Source organism: Argiope bruennichi, chromosome 9 (genome assembly GCF_947563725.1).
Source record: "Argiope bruennichi chromosome 9, qqArgBrue1.1, whole genome shotgun sequence".
Lineage (NCBI taxonomy): Eukaryota > Metazoa > Arthropoda > Arachnida > Araneae > Araneidae > Argiope > Argiope bruennichi.
The window spans coordinates 32,367,389-32,390,498 of record NC_079159.1 but is presented as its reverse complement, the minus strand read 5'-3'; the positions used below and the strand labels follow the sequence as shown (position 1 = coordinate 32,390,498).

The window sequence follows — 23,110 nt, the reverse complement described above, 5'->3', positions numbered from 1 at the left end:
AGTATATCAATTCCATAATAGCAGTGAATTGTAGGCCTGGGTAGCCTGGTTGGAATGGCGTTGGATTCTCATCCCTTGCGTTGTGAGTTCGAACCCCGCTGACCGAAGACTCTTCGCATGTGTGGTAGCTGGAGAACATATAAATCTGTCGTGGTTACAAAGTCCTCCATGTCGCGAGTAATACCACTGGGGGTACTGGATCAGAGGTGATCGTTCTCTGATTCAGATCTAAATTACGATTTGTGGATGAGTGAATGAAATGCATGAATGTAGTTCGCCCCGTAAAAAGGATTGTGACGTGTGAGTAACTAAGAAGTACTCTTGGCCCTAGATGGCTCTACTGAAAAACAAGAGAAACTCTCTCGGCTTAAAATCGCTGAGTTCGTCAGTGGTCTTGTGTATGACAAGCGCCATTAGAAACAGCAACAACAGTGAATTGTTTTTTCTTGCTTATTTTGTTCAAAACTTCTCGAAATTATTACTAAAAATTAAATCATGCATTGTTATTTCCTAAAATATGTACCATATTATTCCAAGATTTTATTCATAGATTAAAAGTATTAATTGTGATGAAAATATGAGACGTAAGTTATGAAAGAAGCTCCATTCACAAAATGTTCATATTGAAAATGAAAAATGGTAAAGAGTAAAAATAAATTCCTCCCGTTAGATGTGTGTTTTTACAATAGCATTATTTGTGACTTGTAGTTGAGTGAAAGAAATGTTCTGCAAATGTACTTACTATTTACTATGAATAAAAAGCTCTCAAAGATAGTTAAAATTATTTCCTCTCTTTATTTTGGTACATAAATTTATTTACATTTAAGATGCTTTTTATTGATTTATTTTAAGAGTCAATAATAAGGTTTGAAAATAAATAAAACACAAAGGACAACTTCAATTCCAAAAAAGATTTTATCAACAAACTAACGCTATATTATAGCACAAATTATTTGTGACATGCAGTTTGAAACCATGTTTTCTATTTTGCCTATTTAAGAATAAACTTTTATTAAAAATTTCTAGAAAGCAGAAAACAGTTTATATTTTTATAAGTCAAAAATCTATTGTCATAGTTGGATATTCAAAAGAGTCCTTGTCCTATTTCCTACAGAATCTTTCAAATACAAACCGATAAATCTCAGCTTTTTTGCCTACCAATCCCAAATGTTCAAAAAATGATCGTCTAAAACTCATAGGGTCTTCTACATCACATGCTGAATGCAAAGATGGATTGACTTTTTCACGAATATTTAGGAATGCTCTTCTCGCAGCTTCACTGCAGCTGTCTTCCAATTTTTCGGCCAAGCAAGCCAATTCATACACTTCCCCTCTGCAAATTAGAAAAACTATCGTGAGTAAGTTCAATGTAAACTGATCAATATAAGTAGTCCAAAATACTTAAAAAAATATTTAATGGAAAGACGTGCCACACACGTCAAGAAGCTTTTGTTGTAGAGTCGCCAATGATGTGATACATACGCCAGAAGGTAATTGAAATCACATGCAAGTCTCGTGACGATTTTCAAGATGAATTTTAACTTGCAGAATAAGAGGATCGTCAAAGGGAAAAATTGGAAAGTTTTGACATGTTTCTGACCATTTGTGATAATATTCACATTTTGCTCGAAAAATAAAGAGAAAAGCACAATTTCAAATACAAGTTTAAGATGGATAATATAGATAAATGCTTTTGCTGAAACATACATATGAAATTTCAGGGATATTGAATCCTTTCACTACCAACTCGGTTGTGTAAGTTCTACAATGGTGGGCCGGTTTCTGCTTGAAATGAAGAGTACAGGACGTAGAAAGAGTTATCATCAAGGATTTTCTCACAACATTCTGCACTCGTCGTTTGGAACAGAAATCAGACAAAGCCCGACCCACTAATATATTTTTATTCTTAGCAGGTAAACTGATGGTACAAATAAATAAATTTTAAAGTAAATTCCTAACAAAATGCATTTTAATATTAATTTTATATTTTAATTTTCAATAAGGAATACATTATTTTAAATAAGTCCATTAAGATGCAATTGCCAATATTTTTTTACCCACTGTATATAAATAATATAAGCGATTTATTAAAAAATTTCAGTAAATAGCTAACAAATGATTCATTTAATTCTTGAGGACTAAATTGTAGAAATGGGAAAATCACTTCTACTTAAAATGGAAATGAATCTGCAAAAAATAATTAAAGGAAACAACTTAAAATGTAATAGAAACGTAAAAGAAGCGATAACGGAAAATAGTAAAAAACAAAGATATCATAAAATTGAATGCTAAGCGAAATAATATCAAAATATTTTTTCTAAAATAATATTGCTTCCATTCCTAATCCGCCATAAAAAAGCGAAAGCATATCCCTCCTAAGTTTTACATTTCCTATTTGTTTTTATTTTAGAATTTGTGTTGCATCTTATTCTAACTTGGAATCTGGTAATTCAATTTTGATTAAGTAGATTTATGTTGAATTTACTTTTAGAAAATGAATTTTTGTTATATATTCATCTCTTTGATGTACGGATCATTTGATCAATTTTAGTCTACTTCGTTTGGAAATACGTACTGATCAATTTTTTGTATTCTATATATAAATAGCCTCGTGAAACTGTCTTATGTTGAGCAAAAATAAACCGATTCAATCATAGTGATAACCAATCATAGTGATTAAGCATAATATATGTTTGAAACATTTATTGAAATTAATAAATTCGGGTTAAAACTGTCTATTTGAATCGAAAGCCTCGTTTCTATTTTCCAAAAATAACAAAATAGTCAGTAATAATTTTAATTAATTAATTTTCTTAAAAGCTTCTAAAATACTGAGAGGTTTTAAATTCCCTATGAAAAAAATCGCGAAAGATTTTACAGAAATACATACAAACAGCCCTGTTCCCCCCCAGTTAACATCTTCGTCTTCTGTTAGATTATGATATTTTCTTAAAAATGCCTCAGTGTCCGAATCGGCCTTTTCTCTACAAGCAGAATAGGCTCCTTCAATCATATCCACGTAGCAATCCACATTGGCAAGATAATCTGCAATAGAATGAAAAAATGAAACCTAATTTTTATAAATATTATGATCTATAATTTTATTATTAAGCTCTTTGAACACTTAAAAATATTTTTATGCAGCAAATGTTTGTGCAGTTTTAAATGAAGTGACCTTCTAGATTTCTTTTCAAAGTTGTTCTTAATGTGTTTTACCACTCTTTTTTAAAGTAAATTCCTATAGGAAGACTACCTATTGCAATGGTTCTCATAACAAGACTTATGGAAAATTTCTTCCGTTCTTCACTGATCATGGTCCGAAGAACCCCAAATCCCCCTTCGTTCAAAAATATATAATATACGTATAAAGCTTTACCCATGTTATATCATGAACAGGAAAACTAGAGTAATTTTGTTTGGATTTGAACTAGGGTTTATACCAAAACCGGTTTTCAACCAGTAAAAAAAAAAAAAAAAAAAAAAAATAGAATGGGGAAGAATATTTTATTTAATTTATATAAAATAGCAACAAAAAAACTATCAAAATCGAAGTCAAAATATACATAAAATATAATGTAAGGATTACATATGTATATTACTTACACAAAATAACAAAAACTAAAATAAAAATTTTAAATAATATTTATATTTTCACTAATTTTAATTTCTCCTAAGAAAATAAGATTTAAAAAAACATAAAATATCCACTGAACGGTGGCTAAGTCTTGTTCTCATGTTGGACACAATATTGCCTGAAATTGGAAATACTCGTTCACTAGCTATGAGCTTGGTTTTATTGTTTTCATGGCATCAAATAACAAATCTTTTTTATTCTTTTATTCGTTATCTCAAATAAGGAAAATTCAGCTTTCAGTGTCTTTGGATTTGTGAGTTCCTCCTCAGGGTCTTCAAGAAACTTATGAATTGATTTTCCATGGCATTTTTTTTAAAAAAACATTACTTTGATGAATAGTTTCTTCGATTTGCTCTTCGTCAGAATCGGTTTTCACATAAGGATTTGGAAATATTCTAGACAATATCTTTCCAGATAACTTAATAATTTCGGTTTTTGAAGCTAAAGAATGTACACTAGATTTCTTCGCTGAGCTAGCAATGTTTTGCAAATACAGCAAAAGAGTTGCTACTTCTATTTGTCATCTTTCTTGAATTCGTTCTTCTAAAGCATATAATAATTTCAAACTTATTTCAGTGTTTAAATTTTTTAGTTCATTAATCAGAAATTCAAATATACCTTCACTTGTTAATAAATTAGCATTTCGTCGAACTAAGACTTCAGCTGCTAGACGAATCTATCCCAATCGATAAAATTCAATTTTTCTTTGAAGAAGAGGAGGAATATCCAGGCGCTCTGGTAAACCGGTTTCCTTAATTTAAAAACTGACTTTCAAATGTGACAACTTTACCTTAAAAAAAAAACTAGTTTTATAAAACTGGGTTTGAAAAACCGTCAAACCCTAATTTCAACTGACTTGGAATGTTAGGAATGTAAAAATCATGAATGAGCTATTAAATGGCTCATCTAGCTCAGGGGGTGGGGGTGGAAACAATAGGGATTGGAACTTTCATTTCACTATAACTTTCTTAATATTGAAGAAAGGAAGGTAAGATTCTAGATGGGCCCACCTCTTGGCGACTTATTTGAAATCTCGCCAAGTTGACTACTAATTGAATATTTGTTGTTATTATTTTTCAATTAAAAAACGATACTTGAAGGCCAGAAATAATAATAAATAAAATAAAATATAATAAAATATAAATAAAATAAAATATAATAAAAAATAAAATAAATAAATAAAAAATAAATATAATAAATAAATAAATATAATAAATAAATAAAATAAAATAAAATTTTAAAAAATCAGTATAGGTTGCCACATTGGCGACGTTATCGCCACTCGTTTGGCAAGAATTCAAAAAGACGCCAAGAGTTGGGCTGTGCTAGGATCCACCCGAAAGGAAAATAAATCCAATTAATCAAACTAGTGCTTTATTAAGACGAATAAATGGACCCGAATACAGAGGAGGTAATAATAGTCGAGTCAAGAGACTGTAACTAAATAAATAATATTTACGAGTTCCCTTAGTGCACTTCGTGCTGTTGCTATAGTTTAGAAACAATTTAGAACAATTTAGAACTAGTACGTTGCTAATATCTGTAAGTGTTCCTTTGTGTATGCTTGGACTTTGTTTTGCTATTGTGAATTTATAATTTTTTGTAGAATAAGGCTTTGATATTTCTTATTGCTCCTGTTAGAATGAGCAGAATGACACCTCGCAACAACAGTCACATACTGGGTTTGTTTTACAACTTGAGGTAAGCAAATTTGTACCTATGTCACTTATAAGTTCAATGGGCAGCTCTTTCTGTGTGTTTAATGTCATGGATATCAATTAGCCTAAATATTTACCTTGATGACTTACCTCTGCGTAAAGTTGATAGCTCATTACACATTTCAATAGCGAGATTTCTGCAATTCCAAAGTGACTGCGCAAGAAGTTTACCGAATTCATCCAGAGATACTATGTATTCTTCCACATCTTTTCCAGTGCATTTCTTGATATCTTTGAAGAAACAGTTAAAGTATTCCAAAGTTGATCTAAAAGAAAAGTATAAAATCTTTTTTTATTTCTATGAATCAATAAATTCTTTAAATATATATATATATATATATACAAAGAATCCTAAAATGTAACCCGCATTTATTTCCTTAAATGTTTCAAGTGGAGATATACTTCCTGATACTAAGTTTTAATTTTAAAAAAAAGGTAGAGAACTGCATGATACCCCTTTAGGTCCCTTGGAATTCAATTTTCACCATTTTTTCTGCTACAGGTCATAAGTTTCTTTTATTTCAGATGATATTACAAACGCATTTAGAATAGAATTACATTTTCATCAATGAATTCTGATTGGTAGGAAAGTAATTATAGGTATTTTTTTTACTACAAAATACAAATTTGCAAAAAATAGTATGAATATTGATTTGAAATTTTCACTATTTATTCCCTTCTATGCAAAATGTACTTCAGCAAAATTCTGAGAATTTGAGTAAATTTTAAAAATATTTTTCCAAATTTCCAAATTCTTAAATTTATTCCTGATTGAATGAAGCTATCATAGACTTTGGAGGCTCATTTTACAGGTACAATGTTTTGATTCAAACTTTTTTTTTCTAGATAAACACATTTCTTTTAAACATGAAAAATTAGTATTCCATTTCCAACCCACCTCATTGGCTGGTTTATAATGGATTAATTTTATTTGATAGTACATTAAGCTTGAATGAATTTATATAGTGGTTCTCCTTATTATATATCAGTTTTTAGATATGGTTAACTCTCTTGTTGGCAGCATTCAGATTGCTATACGTGCCGAATACGTAACGTCTCATTTCTCTTAAGTGTCAAGATTTGTACAAAAGGCTCGATTTACCCTTTTGCAGTAAGTTGAACCCTGCAGTAATTAGCGGCCACATGGTGTTAGTGACAGATGTTTGATCGTTCAGTCTTTCGATTTCCAACGCTATTTTTCTTTTCGTTTTTAGGAAGACTGATAATAACATCGATTGAAAATACAGAAATTTGAAAGTATTTAGTATTTGTTTCGATTATTTCATAAAACACTGCATGAAATTTACATTGCACGAATAAATTATTTCCATGTTTACTTTGATATGAATCTTAATTTTTTTAATTAAATTTTTTTATTTCTTTTATTTCAACATACTTATCAAAATGGTTTTTTTTAAAGTCAAGCCATGAAATAATTTTTCGAAAATCATTTCATGGTTCAATAATTTTTCGAATTTCGAATTACGTTCCAGCGAATTCGGTAGCTATATACCAGATGGTTTAGACTGTAGAGCAGATACACACACACGCACACACACATCTTTATTAATATCAATAATTTGATACATTTTAAAAATATAATTAGTAACTGTAATTGTTTAAATGCGATTATCTCTTCTTGATTAAAAAAAACATAGATATAAGCTAAACTTGAATTTTGATAAAACAATTATCTACTATCTGGACCATAGTATGCAAGATCATTTTTTCGGATTTGTGTATTTATCTTTCCTTAAATGAAATGCACACACACAAACAATTCATGGTTTTATGTTGCATTAATGGGCGTTCTAAACAATCATATAAAACAAATATCACTACAAAAATCTTATAATATTTATTTAAAAATTATCTGAAGATATAAAGTTTATTTCTAATCTTTAATGTATAATTGTTGATTCTTTTAGAATACGACTTATCAAGGCCCTATTAATATAGTACCGGTTTATGTCCTACACGAAGCTTTAGCAAAGGTGAATTCAATGAATTATGAAATAAAACACATTCATCTTTTGTTATTTGAACTTTACTGAAGGTGAATGTCAGTAATTCAGGATTTGTCAGTAAGCCAGTAATTGCTTTCATAAATGAAATTAACTGTCTAGATGGAAATATGGATGGCTTTTTTTTTCTAATTATAATCTGTTACGCCCAATTTCGAGAGTTTTCGAACTAGATTGGCAAATATTGATAAAATTCATTCATTCCACTTTCACTGAAATCTGGACAGTATTAGTTCTTCAATTCGTCCATTTGCTTATATGATCTGGTATTCTTTTTATAACTATAGAGATAATCGATCAAAATAAAGAAAACTTTTCTTACAATTGTTTAATATTTTCAAGCCTTGTTTCAAACTCAGTTCCAAGACTCAAAGCTTTTAGGTAGACTCCTATGGGAAAATTACCTATTGGAATGATTCTCGTGACTGGACTTTAGGAAAATTTCTTCAGTTCTTTACCTATCATGGTCCCTAGAAGCTGAAACAAGTTTATACTATATAATATAACATGATAACTAGAGTAATTTTGTTTGAATTTTAACTGGCTTGGAGTATGTTGTTAGAAATGTAAAAATTTAACGCAATGCTTTATCTAAGGTCAAATGGAATGGATATGGTGGGATAGGTTGAACTTCGCTATAACTTTCTTAATATTAAAGATAGAAAAATAAATCCAATTAGCCAAATGAGCGTCTCATTCAGTCGAACAACTTTTCCATAACTGTAATATATTGGAAATCAGGGGTTAAGGGGAAGCGGTATTCAAATTGTAATTGTGGCTATTTCCAACATCAACAATTTATATTGCCAGCAAGTAACTTAAATGTAAAGGAATCTACTTTTGTTTTCCTGCTTGACAAAAGATTTGTTTTAATTTTTGATTTGCTAGGCTACTAGAATATTCATTGCTGCATAAATGTAGCATTATTATTTTAACATTTCCTAATATATTCAGTGATATTTAATAACTAAATTTCGCTTAACCGGTTATTATACCGTATATTAAATAAATAAATAATTCAGTATATAGCATAACTTTCTGCACTTCCCCTCGCTGTTTCGTGTTCATTCCCATTTTCTTCTTTGTGCTTCTTCGGGCAATAACTTCTTACGACCTTGTCCTTTTTTGGCCGAATTGCAGAATCGCATTCATGGTCGACATTCGGGGCAAGTTGTAACTTTTTGTTGACGATAAGTTGCCAAATGTGACAACCTTCTTTATCATTTTCTAATATCCTTAAAAGCAAAAAACTAACACCTCAAAAGCGGTCAATTGCCAATTTTCTGTCTGTGAATTTTGAGGCTTTAAAGACACTAAACCTAAACAACATCATGTTCTCATACGATTAAAAAAATCTTATTGCACATTAGGGAAAAAGCCAACAGCAAGAATATTATTATTATAAAACAATCTATGATGAACTCTTGAGAAACATTCTTTTCCTTTATTTTAGTTGCATTCAAAATTTTATTATTACCATATTGGTAAGTTATTGCTTGAAAAATTTAGATTGTACAGCAGTGCATAGCTATTTGATATTGCAATTAAAAGAGGGTTAAATTAATCTTAAAAATAAAATAGGTTAGATGAAGAGAGAAAATGTTTATACACTACATTCTCGAATATCCTGCCCTCTTACTATCCGGCCTTGTTTTCTTTTATCTTAATTAAATGAGGAAGACAAGGCGTCTATTAAGTCCTCTATTAAGGACTTTTTCAAAACCTAAAAATTAAGTGTTGACTCTCATTTTAGGGTTACCCTTTCATAACTCTGTAATCCGTTTGAGGCAATTTTCTTAAGAATTAGTCCCACGATTTACGTTAATGCTTTGTTTATGTTTCTTGTATTTAAGTTGGACATTACAGAATTTATGTTAAAATGTGAACAGTTTATATCCTTTAACTTACTTTTTCTCTCATAAATTCTTGAAACGTGTAATGCAGTATATATACATGTAAGTATTATTTTATGTGACGCAGAATGCAGCTTTGAAGACATTGAAAAGACTTTTTATTTTTTTAAATTCTTTTTATCGAGGAAACATAATTGTTTACAAGCAGAGACGCGGACTAGGCATGTCCACCACAGCGCGGCACAAAAACGGAAGTAGTTAAGAAAGGGAAATAAATTATCCCTCGTCTTATATAACATGAGATTTTGATAGGGAAAATATTTCTCCATAGTGGTAATATATTAATAAGATTCTGATGGGGATGTCTGACGCATGTCAATCACAAGTAAGGGAAACACAAGGATCTTTTAAAAAGAATGCGCTTACTGGACAGTTTTCTACCACTTCACTCGGAGTGTGGGAAAGTATCGGCATTTAGTCTATTCAGCAATTTTATAAAGCTTCTCTTGAATTAATTAAGTAGAGAAAATGGAATTGGATCATGAAATAAGAGAATGAACTGACTATGAGCTAAATTAAGATACAATCTTGGAAATTAATTAAATTGAAATTAAAGTTTAAAATATCATTACATACATATAAATTACCAGTACAGAGCCTTCTCATTTAACACGTTACCTGCAACGGCTTCTATGATTCACCTGGTCGGGGCTGCGTTCTCAATGAGATAAATAAAGAGCTTTGTACTAAAAAAAAGTGAGAAAATACGTATTTTAACAGTGATTTTCCATATAAAAACTTTGTCTTCTGGTATTAATGGGCAAAGAAATGAATTCATAGAGCTCCGACCTAACCGGCTTTTTTGTTATCTACTCAATACTTCTGCCACATTAGGTCGGATACTCGGGAGTGTACTATAATTAGAAATAAAGTGCATTCAAATTATTCTCGGAATTAGGAGACGCATTTTTCCCTTAGGGAAGTACAATGTCGGAAAGTGCTGATCTTGTGATCTTGTATTGAATCGTAACTTATATTTTTTAATATAATACCTTATTTTTTCAATGATACATTTTCGTCCTTTCCGTCAAGAGAATAAATTCAAACATTAAGCTCTACGATATTAGTTTCAGGGTCGCATTTTGCTTGTCATGTTTTCAATCTATTTAGTAACAACTTGAGTTTAAAATTAGATACATTATCTACAATTTCGTTGTTAAGAGATTATTAATCATGATGTCGGGCAGTATTCATTGGATAATATTAAATTGCTGCTGATTTTCTGTTATAGCGTTAACTTTTGAACAAACTGATAATTAACTGACAGGGATCGATGAAATTTAAAAGCTTTTGGTGAAATATTTCATTATAGTAAAAAGACACGTTAAATCACTGTCTAGCTAGTAGAGATTTTGAACAATTATATTCACATAGAGAGAGATGGGAAGATATGAACTTACAAAGCACGGACTTCATCCAATATATAACAGAATTATATAGTTTTGGTCTAAGTAAATTTGATATAGTTCCACATGTGGCCCATCTATCTTGTTAACCCTTTCTAGGGCCGTGGGAAGTATGCTTCCCACCAAACTTATCAATCTTTGTATGCAATTATATAAGTTGGCATAAGTTCTGACACATTTTTTTAGTAAGTCAGAAACTTAGATGCTTCAGTTTTTTATCTCGTACAATATGATGTGTCTTGATTTGTTACTTAATTATTAATTAACCAAATTAATTAATTAATGAAATTAAATTTATCTAATAAACTAAATGAATCCCTTTTCTTATTCTAATTTCAAGCCCAAAAATATTTTAACATAATATGACTAGAAAAAAATGGCCCTTTAAAGGGTTAAAGTGTTTGGTAAGATTTACTAGCAGTATCCTTTTTTGCATTGGATTAAAAAATCATGCCTAACACTCGCAGAATTATTGTCTTGGATGGACACAAGAAATGATAACAAGTGGATTCTATAGTTGATACAGAAGTTATGAATTTTAACTTTAAGTTGTTTCCAACTTTAAATTACTATGGAACAACCGGAAAGTCATAGACAATATCTGGAAGAAAGTTTTTGGATTTAAGAGGTTATAAAACATGGAAATTCATCAAATATATTGATAATTGGAAGGCTTTCTCTAACAATACTTCATATACGAACCAAAAAAAAAGAGTTTTTAACTAATTTGTTTTCAAATGAAAGTCATGAACCACTAGAAATCTTCATGTTATTGCGATTCCCTTCTCCAGGGCCTTTACCAAATGGGGGTCTGGGACACAAAAATCGTCAAATTTTCGAAATTTTTTTTTTTTGGCTGAAAAAATTCTGCATGCTTTTCTGCTTAAAATAACATTTAAATCATGTTTCTGTCAATTAGAACGAGAGATATCATAATTTTTGTTGACCATTGCTTTGAAATTCCAACTGTCAAAAAGGCGTTGCCATGGCAACTTCATCTCTTTAAATGTAAACAGATATTTCCTGGCGTTGTTTTAGCGTAATTTTTGATTTTTTTTTAAATAAATTTTTAAAGAATTTATTTTAAATCCTAGATTTAGTTTGTATATAACTCAACTCCTTCAATAATGAAGTGAAACGAAGAGATTCAGTGTTTATTAGAACCTCTGTGTTTACATTTCATGAGACAACGTGCTTTTTAATTTTCTGCTCTAAAGTTTGTTTTCTTAATTGTAAATGTAAAATTAAATTAAAATAAACACTTGTGAGGAAGGGAGGCGTCTCTTATGCATCTGGAAGCTTTTAAATGTATTTAAATAGTTTTAATTCTTATAAATTTTATTTTTAAACTTTAAACGCATTTTTAACCATGTTGCTTTTTTTCATTATTTGTTGTGATCAAATTGATATAAGTCCAGATCATATAAAGATAGAGGTCTGAAATTTGAAACGCATACTTTTCAAACTGTTTGCCTTAATTTTAATTCAGCAAATTAAAAAAAAAATTACTTTTCAAGATATGAATTTTTTAAAAAAAAGTACCCAAGATTTTTTCAAAATTTTCATTCAATTTTTTAAAATTTTTTTTAAATTAATATTTTTTAAATTGCTGAATCAAAATGAAAGAATATATATTTGTGTTTGATTTGATGAAAAAATTTTGACAATTGATCAAAAATATTTTGAGTTATATCGATTTAAAACAACGTCACTTTTTTTAAAAAAAATTTAAATTTTAAGTTTAAAAAAAAAATTGAAAACTTTTGTGTTGTGATTTTGCTTATTAATAAAATGGTTGATCAGTACAAAAAATTTCAAAATTTTAAATTAATTAATAAAAATTTTTTCAAAATGTGTCCCGGACCCCCTTAAATGGAATATTACTTCGAATATGAATTTAAATATTACCTAATTAAAATTTCATTATAATGAGTAGATTTGGGAAGGTTTAAAAATCTCAAAATTTGAAGAAATACATTAGATTTTAGTCTATTATTAATGTCCAATGTTTATTTATACTGATTTCAATCCGTTATGGATATTCTCTTAATCTTTTATTCTCTAATTAATTTTGTATGCGTTTTATGGCAAAATGCGTTCCTAAATCTTGTTTTCAAAACATATTCAAGAAAATAAAAAAAACTGGTTGTAATTTTTCTGTGACGACATTATTTTAAAAGATCGCCTAATAGCTCTAAATATCATCTATTTTCATTTCAATATATAAACTCTCAGGCTGATTCTGTGTAATGAAAATGCAATTTCCATTGGGTATTAACTTGCTCCAAAATATGAAATTCATCAGAATTAACAGCCTTGATACTGAAATTGGAAACGTAGTTTTTATTATACACTGGAAACTACATAAACAAAATATATAAAATAACTACAGTTTGTGAAAGTACATATAATGTTTCACAGAAAACTACAATGATGGTATTACTGGTGATTGACGAAATACAAATTCTTTCACGTCTTAGAATTTTAAAAAGCATTATTCAAAGTTAAAAAAGGACATTTTTGTTTAAGTGTAAAATTTCATTATATGACAAATTAAAGCACATATGTGTTACACACCAACACAGTTACGCATCAAGTGTTTAAATCAAATTCCTTTCAATCATATTAGTTATTTTCAAATATATTATATTCATATTTTGATATTTAAATTCGATATACTAATAAATTCTGAAGCTATAGATGTACTGTCAATTTAAATATCATTGTTGATAATAGAGTTTTTATGAAAAAACTATTGCAAAAGGAACGATAATATTTTATGAAAAAATTCAATTTGGAGGGGGGGGGGTAATCCAAAATCTTTATAAGGTAATACAGATGCTTTCACTATGATTTTTTTTAATGCATTGGCAAACTAAAGGTTAAAATAATTTTTAACATCTTAAAGACTTTTTTGAAGTTGATATATAAACTTTTAAAGATTAAATATCGTACATATCACGTGGATTATATTTTAAGGATAAAAATTAATAGTATTTCTCTTGCATAGCAAACAAAAGCAAAAAAAATTTTTAAATGTGTATTAGTGAAATAACTCATAGAAAGAATATTATTTTATCATAGAGAAAATAATCTATGATTAAAGAAAGCAGATGTATTGAATTGAATAATAGCAATTATCTAAATTATGAAGAAATATATTTTAAATCATAAAAAGATTTTACATAAGTTGAAATTACTCGTCATGAAGTCATTAGTTTCTGCTTTTGTTCCTAAATGTCAGTGATTATTAATTAAATCTATAGAATAAATATTAATATTTAAATTTTTTCCCTGATCTTTATGAAACGTTGCTCTTCAAGGGGGGGGGAGGAAATTTACTGTTACATTTTTTCAAAGGCGAATTAAATTAAAATTTGAAAATGTTTTCTATATTTTTCATTTATATCATCAGTATTATCAAGCACAAATTACTTCTTTTGCAGTATTTAAAGACTTAGACATTCCTTTTTATTGAAACACTCATTTCCACACATATTTTGCTCAGAATTGGATACATTATCTCTAACAATAGTTTTATCTAGACTAAATTAACAATAGTTTAAGTTTGAAATCTAGGCTAATTTCATGGTTCCCTTTAAGTTATTCGCTCGGGTGCTTTTGCTATTGTTAAAATTAAGATAAAATCATAATTTCTTTGAATGTTAATTCAGAAGTAATATTCTATCTTCTTCTCTTATTTTGACAAATTTAATATATACTTTTTTAATATGCGTATGCAATAATTTGTAATTAACAGGTTCGATTAAATTCAAAATTTTTACTATATAAAATAAAAGTTGAAGTTTGGTCAATGTATACAAATGTTTTACCAGCAAGGTGATTTAAAATTTCTGTAAAATAAGCTGATAGACAAATTATAGTATTAATTTAAAAAATGTACATATATCACCGCTTAATAACAATTATTTAAATTTTCGTCAATAAAATTAAAAAAAGGATGATATGAATTAAATTTTTCACAACAAATAACAGATATCTGATTTTTTTTATATCGCACTTGAAACACGATCTCATATATTCACCTGGTATGACGAAAAATTAAAACTATTCATTTGTAGCAAAAAATTTAGCTTTTTCCGTCCTATTGGAAATTTAAGATTGACAATGATTTTCTATTTTTATAATTCAAAGCGCACCAATGCAAACTTTGTGGCTTTTAATTTATTATGTATGATAAAGCATTAGTTTTGCAGTGAAATATACTGAAACACCATTTTATATAAAAAAATTGTCACACAATTTGATGAAAATAATTGTATCGTATATTTAAAAAATTATTTTAATATACCGCATGAAACTTTTTTCATTTCTAAAGAATTTATAATAAATAAATATTTTTTAATACCTCCAATCAGCAAACACAGAAGGAAAATTGGAGCCTTCATTCCGTATATAAAATCGGAGTTTGCTTTCGGTCACAAACAACTGAATTGTTGAATTTCCCAAGAATCTGCAAATTATAACAAAGTATTTACTTTTGCATTTAAAGTAATCAATATTATATTTTAATTAGCGGAAACTAGCAAATGATTACAGTTAAGGAAGTCCGCCTGCAGAAAAAACTATCTTATCTGTGTTCTTTATTATAGGTTTATAAATAAATAAATATCCGTATTCTATACAATGCCAGGGCTATTTTGTGAAGGACATTATACTTGTATGTAGTGGCTTCCTATTCGAAAGCTCTATGGCTACCCTTTCTTACAAAATACACTATATCAATATCGGAATACGTTTGGCGAATTTGATTTAGAGGGTTTCACGAGTTGGCGCTTGACCTTCAGCCTCAAATAAGTGCAAATGCTGAGAGGGAGAAAAGTATGCAATGGATAGTGAGTGAAGAATACATAATAAAAATATAATAAATGCGATAGTACTGGGCGAAATTTTTCTTGCTTTTATTATATTAAAAATACATGAAAATATTTAGAACTCGTATATTTCGTTAGAGATCATATCAGATTTTATTAAATATAAACTAATTATTGTTGCCACCGGGTCAGGTAAATTCAGTTTCTTTCAGCAACAACCTGTTTTTAATAGCTGGATCAAATTAGTGTTAGTTTTATTTTTCTGATCATGAAACTGACTAGGTGGAATCATATGCTGATTCGGACCATTTACTGATTAATCCGAATTCGAATATCATTCCAGGAAATTCCTTTTTAATTCCCTTAATTTTTTTACTTTTTGTATTATCTAATTAACGCCTACCCTTTCAAGAAGTTGTTCATTTGGTAATTCACAGAATGCTTGAATTGATTGCAATTTTTGGGTCTTTCAAAGGATTAATTTGAACTTAAATGTTGGAAAAGCGTTACTTATACGCCTTTGCGACGCATGTGTATGATAAACGTACTCGCAGCAATGAGCTAAAATAGTATAAATTGATTTATTTAACTCCATATGGTCATTGTCAGGGACATGTCATGTCATGTCATGCGCTGCTTACATAGAATTATATGGTACTTCAGATCAGTTAAGAATTGATCCAAGTTCGTATATCATTTCATTAAATTCAACAGCATAAAAAGTTGGATTTAGTTAGCTCTAGTGGGTCAATAATATGCATCGATGCTCATTTGTTGGAATGATTGGCTGATTGGGATAGCTAAAAAAAGCTGCAATGATTAACCAGCAGACAGACAACATCATGGTCGACGATGATTAACTGCAATGATTTGCGATTCGGAACATTAACTATCAGATGTTTTTTTTTACCTTATTAACGGCATTTAATATATAAGCTAATGCTAGATAGGCATATAGCTTAGTTTCAAAGAGAAGTTTGATAGTAGAAATGGGTGTTCCATTTTTGTTTATTATCGTGCAAGTTCTTATAAAATTTAAATGCCATTAATCAACTGTCGTCCCCGTCATCTGATTACGATTTAAAATTATGAGCCCTGGCTCCAAATAACCTGCTTCGAAATAGGATGCAAATTTAACGAAAGAAATTTAAATTATGGTAAGTAAATTCTGGAAATTACAAAATTTTAAGAAATTTCATTAGATTTCAACCTATTTTTATTTGCCGAAAGTTTTATCCAAAAAGACTTCAAACGGTTTAATAAATTTCTCTGATCACATCAATTCTCACATTTTCCTTGGTACAGTTTTTAATAGGCGGTTTTTAGGCCTATCCTTTTGTGTACTACATACATTTTGTATAATATATAATTTCATATTTTAAAAGTATTCGTTTCTAATTAATTTTATTTAATTCCTGACTAATTTTTCGAAGATTAATTTAAAATACTTTGCTATATAAAGGTTATATTTCCAAAACTTGTCATACAAATGTAAATCGCAGCTATATTCATCTATTTTCGTAGCTTTAAATTATCCATGTTGCTAATATACAATAGAATTGCATTTTTCATTCAGCGCCAGTTCATTCTCAAAGATGAAATTCATCAAAATTAACAATCTTGTTGCTGAAATCGGAAACAATTTTTTAAAATATTATAACTTACGAAGTTTAAGAAAATAACTAAAGTTTGTGACAACTGAATGTAATTTCATACAAAAAAAAAGCTCCTACAGAAGGCAATATCGGTGACTGTCGAAATATGCATCGTTATATTTCAGAATTATAGAATTATAAAGTGTGTTCTTCGGTATTAAAAATATAACTTTTTTTAAGTATAAAATTTCATCATGCAACATATTAATTGATATATGTTGTAATAAAAAAATATTTTTTCACATTAGGTGTAGAAATTAAATTCTTCTCAAGCATATTACTTATTTAAAAATTTATTTATTACTTATTTTTTATTTATATTTTGACTATTTGATACGGCGTACTGATAAATTCTAAAACTTTAGTTGTACTGTCAATTTAGATTATCGTTGACAACAACCGATAGAGTTTCATAAAAAGTCTGTGAAAGAGAAAGAATTGTAGTAATATTTTTGAAAACGTTTTATTTTGATCTCTAATTTTTATAATATAACGCAGATGCTTTAGTTACATCTAGTGGCTGATAAAAAAATAGTTTGGCTTATAAAAGTAAGTTTTTATTAGAAGATAAAACGATTTTTATATATTATATTAGTATTTGACTGGCAATTATGTGATGTGTGATGCAAAATGGGCTTAAGATTCTTTGAAGCAGATCTTTGCATTTATTTGGCAAGTACATAATTCTTGGATAATAGGTATCATTTTTAATTAAAAATCAGTCGGAGCTTTGAAGCATTTCTTCCGTAATTTTGGAAAATATTATTGCATAAAAATACTCTTACAGCATTTTCAAATTAAAAGAAATAGAGTCCTTGCCAAGATACCAAATTTATTTCAGTATATTTGTTAAAAGTCCATATTAAAAAAAAACATTTAAAATATATTTTACAATAATTCTTTACATTGTTTCTAACAGGGTTTTGTCCTCTGGTATGTTGTGCCGATTTAAAAAAAAAATGTTCTCACAATATCGCTGCATGACAATTAAATGAAAATAAATTAAAAGTGAAATGTAGTTATAGAAAATGTTAAAATAAAATTCAATTACATAAAACAAACTTATAATATTTATCCAAATCATAATCTAAAATTTTGGCTGAAGTATACGAAAGTGTACAAACTATTTCTTTGTATTTTTGTTTCTAAAAAATTGCATTTGAATATTCTCTATCTGGTTTTTTTATTGGAAAAATCTTAGTTCTTTTAATAGTGATGTTTTAATTATTATTTAGTACGTCTTAAGTTTTATTTACCTTGCTTAACATACAGTGTCTCACAAAAGTGATGGGATACTTGTGCTTTACAAAAGGAAACTGTAATAAAATAAATTTAAAAAACATGTACAAATTTTTTGTGAGGGTGTTTCATACTTTAATTTAGTAACAATTATTACATAACATACATTTTGTCAAAATATTAAAATATTAATTTAATAAAAATACAATTGTTTAGAACGGAGCAAAAAATAGCTCACATAAGTGATGGGACACCATTAGATATGCAACAAAAATCGTCTGAAATAAGCAATAAAAATATTTTTGGTGGTTTTATTTTTACTCAAAAGCAATTGGCAATAATTTATAAAATCGTCTGCAGTATTTCTCTCCAGTTTGTTTTGGAATTTTTCTGTTTTTTAGCTCTGTGCAGCCATGAATGCTAAACGAAAAGAAACTTCGCCTGAAATTCGAAAATTAGTTATTAATTTGCATATTGAACGTGGAAAATCTATTAGAAAAACTGCTGAAACAGTTAACTTGAGTCATTCAACAGTTTTCAATATCATTAAAGATATAAAAAGAATCATAATATTCAGGATAAAAGAAGACCTGGATGACCATCAAAGCTATCCAATGGAATAAAGCGAATTATAGTTCGAAATATTAAAAAAATCCAAGAAAGAGTGCTCCTAAAGTTGCTGCTGATTTACAAGCATTATATGAAATAATTGTTAATCCTGAGACTATTAGAAGGGTAATTCGATCTGCTGGATATCAAGGTAGAGTAGCCAGGAAAAAATTCTTCGTAAGTGAAAAGAATAGAAAACTCATACTAGCTTTCGCAAAATCCAACATAAATAAGAATTCTGATTACTGGAATAAAGTTATATTTGCTGATGAGAGTAAATTTAATATATTTGGTTCTGACGGTAGAATCTTGGTGTGGAGAAAACCCAGGGAAGAATTTCGCAAACAGAACTTGGTGCCAACAGTAAAACATGGTGGAGGAGGAGTTATGGTATGGGGGTGTATGTCGTCCGCTGGAGTTGGTAATCTTGTTTCTATTGACAGTATAATGGATCAGTACAATTATATTGACATTTTAAAGCAAAATGTGAAATCTTCAGCAGCAAAATTGAACCTTCACCGATTTTAAATTCTACCAGGACAATGATCCCAAGCACACACACTGCTTTGAACGTTAGACTCTGGCTGCTGTATAACTGTCCTGAAATAATAAAAACACCACCACAATCTCCAGACTTAAATCCCATAGAATCCCATATTTGGCAAGAATTGGAATCAAGAATTCGCAAACACACCATTTCTTCAAAACAACAATTAAAATCGGTGCTTTAAGAAGAATGGAGTAAAATCACTCCAGAAATTACAAAAAAAATTAGTCGAATCCATCCCAAGAAGATTAAATCATGTTTTAAAAGTAAAAGGAAATCCAACAAAATATTAAAACCTTTTAAAAAGTAAAATTTTTGGGATAAATATTTGATGAAAAAGTGTCTCATCGCTTATGTGAGCCATTTTTTGCTCCTTTCTAAACAATTGTATTTTTATTAAATTAATATTTTGACAAAATGTATGTTATGTAATAATTGTTACTAACTTTAAATATGAAACACACCCAAAAATTTTTTGTACATGTTTATTTATTTATTTTATTACAGTTTCCTTTTGTAAAGCACAAGTGTCCCATCACTTTTGGGAGACACTGTATTTTCATAGAAAAAAATTGGAATGCAAGTCAGAACAAACGAATTTACTACGCTTTCTGTATTAAGCTAAAGAAAAAAAAACAAATTTCTTTACATTCGAATGAACAAATTTTATATATGTAGTAAAAAAATTGTTTACATTATTTTAATCAATTTTTTTTCTTATCTGATGGGAAAAATTGTTTTTTTCCCCTTCGCAAAGGAATTATACTCAGTATACTAAAAAAAGGGGCAAATATTTAATCCCGCAAGTTTCGTCACAGTATGTGAAAAGCAGTCGCGGTGCAAGCAAACCGGAGAGAAAAAAAATTCCAATTTTATGAATCGGACAGAATTTAAAAAGTTGAGAGGGGAACGAATGAAACTTCTGAAATTAATAAAGAGCAACGATCTGACTACTTATTATGAGCAATTACAAGACGAAATCTTGCTACTGAGAAGCTAAGTCGTTACGTTTTGACGATAGAGTATTTGCAATTTCTACATGAATCGATGAAACTTGTAAAGAAAAGGGCTAGTGACGAATATTGGACTATTTAAAGACTTTTAAGTCTAGAGCTTTACGAACTAAAGAGTAGCGATAGTAAGATTCATCGCAATTTAACTGTAAATCAGAATCGAATCCCAGATGAAACATTTTAAATAAATTTGAAAGAATAACGTTAATGAAATGAATTATAATCAATAAATATTTTATTTGAACCGATACGAATAGTAAAGCTAGTAAAGATACATACATACTGTCGAGAACTATACAAACTAAAGAATAACGATACAAAAAGCTTTATCGCAATTTTCGAGTAAATCAGAATTTCGAGTAAATCATTTTTAAGAATAAGATAAAAGAAATTCATTTATAATCAATAAATATTTGATTTAAACCCAACACACGTTTTACCAAATAATAGAGCTAGTATTAATAAACATAAAGATATGTACATACTGTTGCTGTCAAATACAGCGTCAACAATGTCAGCTTTTCAAAGACTGTAAGTGGAAAATGGAAAAAAAAACCCATAGATTTATAGAAAAGAAAATGTCTGAATTCTTTCTCACCGAAAACGAACATATGGATGCGATAAAAGATAACAGATGCAAATTTATAATAAAAATGCAAATGTGTATTCAGATAAGAAGTATGAATAATTCATTATTGATTACGGTTTTTTTTTTCTTATTGTATAATTTATGAAAGTGAGATATGCGGTTTTGCATATTTAACAATGATACACCATTTTCATAAGGATACGCGTGTCTAAGAGAACAATTTTGGCTGTCATAATTTATTTATTATATTTAAAAATTCTTTTGGTACACAAATAAATATTCCTTATATGTATAAGTTTTTAAAACTATGGATAAAATTTATTGTATCGTATTGTTAAAAATGTTATTTTGAAATTAATTTTATTGTACGCCATTGAAGAATATTTTACCTTTCCAAGAAAATATCTCCTTGTAATAATAAAGTTGAAAGTTTGCATTTTGACATTTTATAGGCCAAACAATTTGATCTAGAGACTTGGCAGATATGTATGTGAAGATGAAGACCTTGAAGCGATATTATGATTAAAATTTTAATTTATTAACAATTAAGCGAAATATTGGCATTTTTTGTTATAACTTCGAAAATTATTACAGCATAAAATTGATTTTTAAATAATTTAAAAATTATCTTTTTATGACATCAAATTTTTCTGTTTTTTTAATTATCCAAAAATATTTTAGATAGATTTTTTAACAATGTAATTCTTATAAAATAAAAATATTTAATCTGAACTATCAAATTACGCGTACATGAGAAAAATCGGCTATTATCAACGTGTTGCCTTCATGTTGACCAAAGCTTAAAATAATAATTTAAATTAATTTTTATTACAAAGTAAATCTAAAATAGTTATAATTTTAATAACATGCCTGTATGAAATGAAACAAATTTGAAACATAATATTTTCTAGAAAAATATCGGAAAGATTTTTGTAATCCTTTAAAATATCTGCTTTATTAATTTTATACTATTAGATTGTTTATTGCTGACGTCCTGGCCTAGGGGTATTGAGTCTTCCCAGTGATCTGGGCGTCCCGCATTCGGCCATGGTTGTTCTTCCCCTTGTGTTCTTTTTGTGATGCGTGTGAAAGAGCCGCCCCTGTAAAAAGGAGTTGAGCAAGCGATTGTGTGAATGTCATCTTCATATGAGCTAAAGTCAGACTTCTGCCCTCGGGTGCTGAGAGGGCCTTTACCCTCAGAAGCTACTGCACAAACTCGAATTTGAAAGATTTGAGTTTCAGTGCAGAACCTTAGTGCTAGATCAGTTTGAAAATTCAAGTCTTATAGTAAAGGGTCTTATAGTTAAGTCTTATAGTCGTCGTATTCGAGTAAAGCCATTGTCCTACTACCCATTCCAGGTCGTCGTTAGAGTCGCTTCTATAATTAACGAGGAATTTCTTCATCGCCCCCCCCACCCCCCAAAAAATTAGTTTCATGTCAAGGGCAATATTTGTCGCCACCATTTCTTACAAATTTCCTCAACTTACTTTACAGTTGAGGAAATTATTTGAAGATATTACTTTGCATAGATGTTTTGCATAACTCTCAAAGCCTTGACGGCTAACTTTCAACCTCAGGCAGATGTGTGCATTTGATGAAAAAGAGACAAGGATGGTCGGAAGAGTCGAACGCCAAAAATATTTATGATTGTGCTGAACTCTAAGAAGAATACACACACACCACGAGAGTGTTGTGCATTTATAAATTTGAAGTCTACTTAATCTATGTTGTACATTTTATATTACTTTGTTTTATTTAATTCACGGATGCAAAGTGCTAATAGTGCCCCCCTATTTTGTTCCCTAACGCAAGATCTTTTGCTAAATGCCTTGTTTCTTTCTATATAATTAAACTACCGATCAATTTTGTAAACCACTTTCTAGAGCTCTTCATTTAGCTAGCTGCATTCTTGAGTTACATGTTACAC

General features: G+C 29.0%; 1 long non-coding RNA gene across 2 annotated transcripts; it reads right to left on the bottom strand.

Annotated features, from left to right (window-relative positions):
* Positions 1–936: 936 nt before the first annotated feature.
* On the bottom strand, positions 937–21,141 carry LOC129984325 (uncharacterized). Of its 2 annotated transcripts, XR_008785480.1 has the most exons (7): positions 21,079–21,141; positions 15,065–15,169; positions 9,908–9,975; positions 7,699–7,853; positions 5,443–5,618; positions 2,891–3,045; positions 937–1,333 (listed from the first exon to the last, which is right to left on the bottom strand). It is a non-coding gene; the product is annotated as an uncharacterized LOC129984325 (long non-coding RNA). The 2 variants fall into 2 exon arrangements; XR_008785481.1 differs by lacking the exon at positions 9,908–9,975.
* Positions 21,142–23,110: the final 1,969 nt, after the last annotated feature.